This window comes from Oryx dammah, unplaced genomic scaffold (genome assembly GCF_014754425.2).
Source record: "Oryx dammah isolate SB20612 unplaced genomic scaffold, SCBI_Odam_1.1 HiC_scaffold_19, whole genome shotgun sequence".
NCBI classification, from domain to species: domain Eukaryota; kingdom Metazoa; phylum Chordata; class Mammalia; order Artiodactyla; family Bovidae; genus Oryx; species Oryx dammah.
In genome coordinates, this window is record NW_024070203.1 from 26,376,378 (window position 1) to 26,382,425 (window position 6,048).

At 38.2% G+C, this 6,048-nt stretch overlaps 1 non-coding gene across 1 annotated transcript; it reads left to right on the forward strand.

Annotated features, from left to right (window-relative positions):
• Positions 1-2,318: 2,318 nt before the first annotated feature.
• On the forward strand, positions 2,319-2,511 carry LOC120879136. Its single transcript, XR_005724708.1, has one exon. It is a non-coding gene; the product is annotated as a U2 spliceosomal RNA (small nuclear RNA).
• The last annotated feature ends 3,537 nt before the right edge of the window (positions 2,512-6,048 follow it).

Consider the following 6,048-nt stretch of genomic DNA (forward strand, 5'->3'; position numbering starts at 1 on the left):
TGACCTCTAAGTGCTAATGTGAGCACCTCGCATGTTTATCTTGCTTACACCTTTCCTCACCTTAAGAAGCACAGCAGCACCCCGTACACCCCGCCCACCTTAGCTGCAGTTTCACTTGCCATGGTTTCACATACCTAAGATCAACCATGGTCCAAAAATATTAAATAAAACATTTCATAAATAAACAATTTGTAAGTTTCAAATCACATGCCTTCCTGAGTAATGCGATGAAATCGCGAGCTGTCTCACTGTCCCACCTGGGATGTGAATTATCTCTTGGTCCAGCATATCCACACTCCATTCACTACCTGCTTGTTCATCTCTTAGCAGCTGTTTGGGTTATCAGACCAACTGTCTCAGCATTGCAGCGCTTATGTTCAGGTAACCCTTATTTTGCTTAATAATGGCCTCCAAATGCAATAGTCATGCTGGCAATTTGGATATTCCATGACTGTGCCTCATTTATAAATTAGTTCATAGGTATGTATGTATAGGAAAAACATGGTGTATATATAGGACTTCATACTATCTGAAGTTTCAGGCATACCCTGGGGATCTTGGAATATAACCGCATGCATGGGGGGCTGCTAATGTATGTAGCATATTTATCTTCATCTTAGAGATGAGAAAACTGAGAAATGGGGAAGTTAATTGGCCTAAAATCTCACAAGAGATTCAGTCTCTGAGAGTCTGAATCTAGCACCCATGTGGTCTTGCCCTTTTTTCAGGCTTATTTTGAATATCATAACCCACAGAGCCTAGGAATTAGTGAAGAATTGGAAATGATTCTCTATTCTGTTCTAGTAATACCAAAACTGCCAGCTTCTGAGAGCATCAAGAGCCTTTAGCTATAACTGGCATGACCCAAATTGAATCTTCTCTGAGTCCCTCCCCACTTCAACTCCTTCCTCCTCAGCTATGCCCCTGACTCCCAAATTCCTTTCTCCATCTTCCCCTACTCCTAGGTGCTCTGCCACATTACTTATTCTTCTGGTCTCACAAGTCTTTCCATTTCATTAGGTTTTTTCCCCACTTGACTGTAGCTGAAAGGGTTTGAGTTATATGGAGGCAGAGAAGAAAAGTGAAGAGAATTCCTTTGCAGAGTCAAACATCCATAAGGCAAAAGAACACTTACAGGATTTCCTCCCCATGATATTTGATATTAATATTATTAAGCTAAAAGAGTTTTCATTTCTCTTCTATAGTTTGAATTGTAGTACAAAAGGCCTCCTTCCTTTTTTCTAATTTACTGTATGTGGGGCTTCTCAGGTAGCGCTAGTGGTAAAGAATCTGCCTACCAAAGCAGGAGATGCAAGAGATGTGGGTTAGATCCTTGGGTCAGGAAGATCACCTGGAGTAGCAAATCCAGGGAATGGAGTAGTATGGAGTAGTAATGGAGTAGGCAACCCACTCCAGCATTCTTGCCTGGAAAACTGCATGGGCAGAGGAGCATGGCAGGCTAATGTCCATGAGGCTAAAGTCATGACAGTTGCTGTCATGACCGAGCAACTGAGCACATACACACTGGCTAACCAAAGAAGTGGGGTGGTTTTGGAAAACAGGTAGGTGAGACTAGAGAAACTTCTTACCTTGTGATAACATGAAATAAATGTGGAACTTTAAATTTGCGGGTTGGGGAGCAGGAATTGAGCCTGCCATACTCAGACTCCCCTCTCATGGCTGAAGCAATTGTCCAGAATGTTGGTACCAAAGAATATAGTGTTAAAAGCAACCACGGGGAATTCTTATGATAGAATGTACATAAAGCTACTAGTTTTGGTGAAGATCTTGGTGAAGCTACTAGTTTTGTTCAAGATTTTACAATCACTAAAATGAGGATGATGGTAATAATAATGATCATCCTGGGAAGTCCCATGTCATGAAAGTTCCCATTACAGTTCCTCAGGGATGTGTTCTCTAGCAAGAGGGGTTTCTAAAGGAGGTAAAAGCAATTGTTGCAATAAACTCTTAACTGGTTACCACAGAGGCTTTTCTCTGTGGATCTCCACAGGACACTGCAGATGGAGTCATCGTTCTAACAGGTGATCTGATCAAGACACCTCCACCAGCCCCATCTCATTAGTACCAGGGCAGAAAAGAATGGTTCTTCTGTTGCGTGAACTGCAAAGCCCTTTTAATAATGCACATCATTTTATCAACGCTCATGTGAATTATATATTTTAATGACCCTGATGAAACCGGAATGCTTGACACTGAAATTAAACACACACACAATTAAACAAGGATCACTAAAGGTAGGGGGAAATGGAGACATTACTTCATAGCCTGAAAGATCTCTGTTCTAAGGAGTTTTCTACTTTACTTCTCAGCCTTTTGGCTAAGATCAAGTGTAGTATCTGTTCTAAGTAGTTTTCTGCTCCATGGAGTATCCAAAGCTTGCCCACTCAAAGAACCTGTACCCTCTTCATTCTCAAAAGCATTTTAAGTTAAAAAGTTTATTAACATCTATTTCTATAAAAATGCATATATATTATAATAGAAAGCAGTACTAGAAGAATATATGTCCTGATGTAAAAAAGATTGGCTAGTGCAGTGGGGAGTAGGGTATCACAGTTCAGTGCTGTTTCCTCTGTTTGCAAATGGATAGTATTTGTATGGTGAGAAGAAAACAGTCTTTGAAAAAGCTATGCCCTGGATGAAAAAGGAAAAGAAGGGCTATATTGTTGATTTTCATTTGTTTTGTCCTGATTTGCTTGAAATGTGTGATTATCCTTGAAAGTCTAAGAGTTTCTCTTCTGCATAGGGTAGTAGGGCCAATTCCAAGGTGTTCTGAGTATTAAAAAATGGCAGGCATTAAACTTTCTCCCTCTACTTCCTCCACAGTATTTTTCATATATTTTCGGTACTTTTCTCCCTTCAAGAACAGTGACTTGGCCATCTTATCAAATGTGCCTTTATTGCAGAAAAACAATATATAATATATATAATGTAATATATAATACTCTACACTTTATACATAAGGATATCCCCAGTGTTGGAGGAACATGGTTCTATGTGAAATTATTCTTTCATTACTGGGTGGGAACTCATGTTGTTTGGACTATCATTTCTCATATTTGGCTAAAATTTGCTTCTTTGTTCTTTTTACCCTCTTGATCTTTGTCCTGCCATTCACTACACAGAAAATCACTGGGTGTGCTCTCTCTTTTACTCCTTGTTTTATATTAACCAGCTATAGATTCGAATATATGGATGAAGCTCACAAAGACTATAGGTTTTAACCCTAGCAATTCTAGCTTGAATATCACCTGAGCTAAAGGACTGTCCTTCCTCTGCCACCTTTGTCTGTGATGCAGTGATTGAGAATATTATATTAGAGAATTCATAAAATTGTACACAAAAACAAAAGAGAAATGTCATTTTCTTTAAATCCTATCACTGTCAATGAAAAAGAGTCTCAAGGCTTTATATCTTGAATTCCTTTTGCTATAATGTCATCACTTACCCCCATCCATGCTTTATCTTTTTCATGCATTTATTCATTCAATAAATATTTATCAGCCATATATGCCAGGTGCAAGACAGAGTGCTAGGTGCTTTGGGGTATGAAACAATAAATCAGACATGGGAGTCTAACACCTACATTAAAAAATAAAAAAATCAGACATCCACTTACTTGGTATATAGGGAACCAGTATCTAGACAATTGATTTTTGTTCTTGTTATTTGATTTGTTTTTTGTTGACTTTACCTATCTCCTTGATGCTATATAGACAGCTAGTAAAGGTATAATTCCTGGAAGCATTTTCTCTAGGACAGAATTCAAAGAGGAAGGATGGCACACTAGTTATTTAAAGACACATAAGAAGATCTCTCTTGTTCCTGAAAGGTTCCTGTCTATTGTTCAGTAGGAATTAGTGATTCTTCCTCAGAACTTGTTTTAATTTTAATTTGTCCTTGATCTAAAATGAGCTTAGAGAATACAGGGGAAATAGTTTTTATAGAAGTTTCCAAGCCCAGTAAAAAAGAAAAAAAAATAATATATATAGAAGCACAGTCAGATGGGAAGAGGAGAGAAGAAAGGGGGGAAAGAAGATGAATGTTATTATTTTTTATATTAATTTTACAAGAAGTATGCCATGTTTATTCATTCACATACCACAATGATAGATGATCTTTAAAATCCATTGGTGGTAAGATTGATACTGGACTGATTATGAAAGATCCTCATGGAAACAACACATCTCTTTCTAAATTTTAGGAAATAGCCTCTATGATATCTAGTGGCAAACACTTTGAGGTCAATGTACAATATATAATATGAGATTTACCTCTAATCCTTTTGAAAGAGAGAAGATCACTTTTGATGCAGGGGCGAGGTGCGGAAGGAGAATTCTCATCATTGCCTTCTAAGAGCCACTTACTTTGCTTTCTTTTAGAGTTATGAGCCAGTTACATTTGCTCTTCTCCCTAACAAAAGATTGTATTCTCAGTCCTGGCTATACCTGCACTTTATCCATCCCACATAGACAATGCCAATGCCCCCCCGTTAAAATCCTGGAATGGAATGGAAGAGTCAGTGAAGAAAACATTGTATCTACTGCAAGAAAATCCACAATATTCATAAAATTTAGGTGAATTTATTCTTATGTATATAGAATAGTCTTTCTTTTTAGATGTCTGATGGCATTAGCACACACATGGTGCTAAGAGGACCACACCCTGGTCATAAGAGGAAGGATGAAGGACAGTAGAGAGGTTTCATTGTTTGGCCTCCAACCTCCTTTTCCTTAAGGACGTATGCCAGGTTGCAAAGGAAGAAGAGACTACAAAGCAAAAATAAGTGTTTTCATAAGACATTACAGACCCCGAGGTGGGACTTCTCTGTACTGTATGGCTGCGGTCACCAGAACCTGATTTGAGAGAAACCCCTTCAGCACTTCTTGAATTTGTGGGTAGGTGATATACACAGGAGTAGAAAACTGAGCCTCTGAATTCACCCAGACTTGGGTCTGAACTAAAGCTCCTGGTTGTCACTTTACAGCTGTGTCCTGAGTACATGTTACTCCTCCTTCATCTGTGCTCATACAAAGTGGGCTCATAGTCACGGGTCATAGATGGTTGTGAGGATTATAACTGTGGGGTAGAATGTTTTCTTTTTTTCTTATCTTCATATATGTGATGATAAAAATGATTTCACCTCAAGTGTTAGCTCTTTTTTTTTTTAACAACTAGTTCTTCTGAAACTTTTAGTTTAGAACCAAAGGGCAAACTGATGTGAAGGAAATTGGGTGATTTATAGTACACTGAGTCCCAGCATTACAAATGAACTTTATTCCAAAGGTTCATTTGTATGTGAGTCATCTACCACATTCCAGGCACGGAACAGATGCCAATTGCTGGGCGCCTTCCAGTTCTCAATGGCATCTGGCATTTGAGCAGCTCCTCATTCAGCTTTGTCCATCCTCCTGCTGCCCACAAAGGCAGTGAGTAAAGCACAGGCTTACCTCTACTGAAATTAAAACTTGGGTTTTATAAGGATTCTTAATAATTTTCCACCCAGTGGAATATATTGCAAAAAATTGAAAAAAAAAAAACAACCAACCCTTATACCTATTCTTTAGCAAATAGTTTTATTCATGTTCAAAGTATTGTTTCAAAGAAACTGGAAGAAAATTCTTGCATCTCAGACTGTCCTCTTCATGAAGACACTTGGATCTCCATCAAATTAAAACTAGGCAATTAATTCACAGGTACTGATTTTTTTCCTTCAAATAATCATTTCTTCTCCTCCATCTATGTCTTCTACCAGTGAAGAATACAATAAGGCAGAAAATGTCAGGATTTGAGGGAGAGAACTTGTGAACCATGATCCTCAATGGTAAGCAGTGAAAGCAAATACAAAAAAAAGATATATGTAGAAGCATTGCATTTTTGGAGATTAAATAGAACATGTCATGTATGCTATAGAGATAGAAAGGTTTCCAGCTCAATAAAATAGACTCCTTTTACCTGGATATCTTATAGAAACTAGGAAATGGGTTGGGAGCCTTGCCCATCACTACACTGTAGACTGCAAACAGGAGT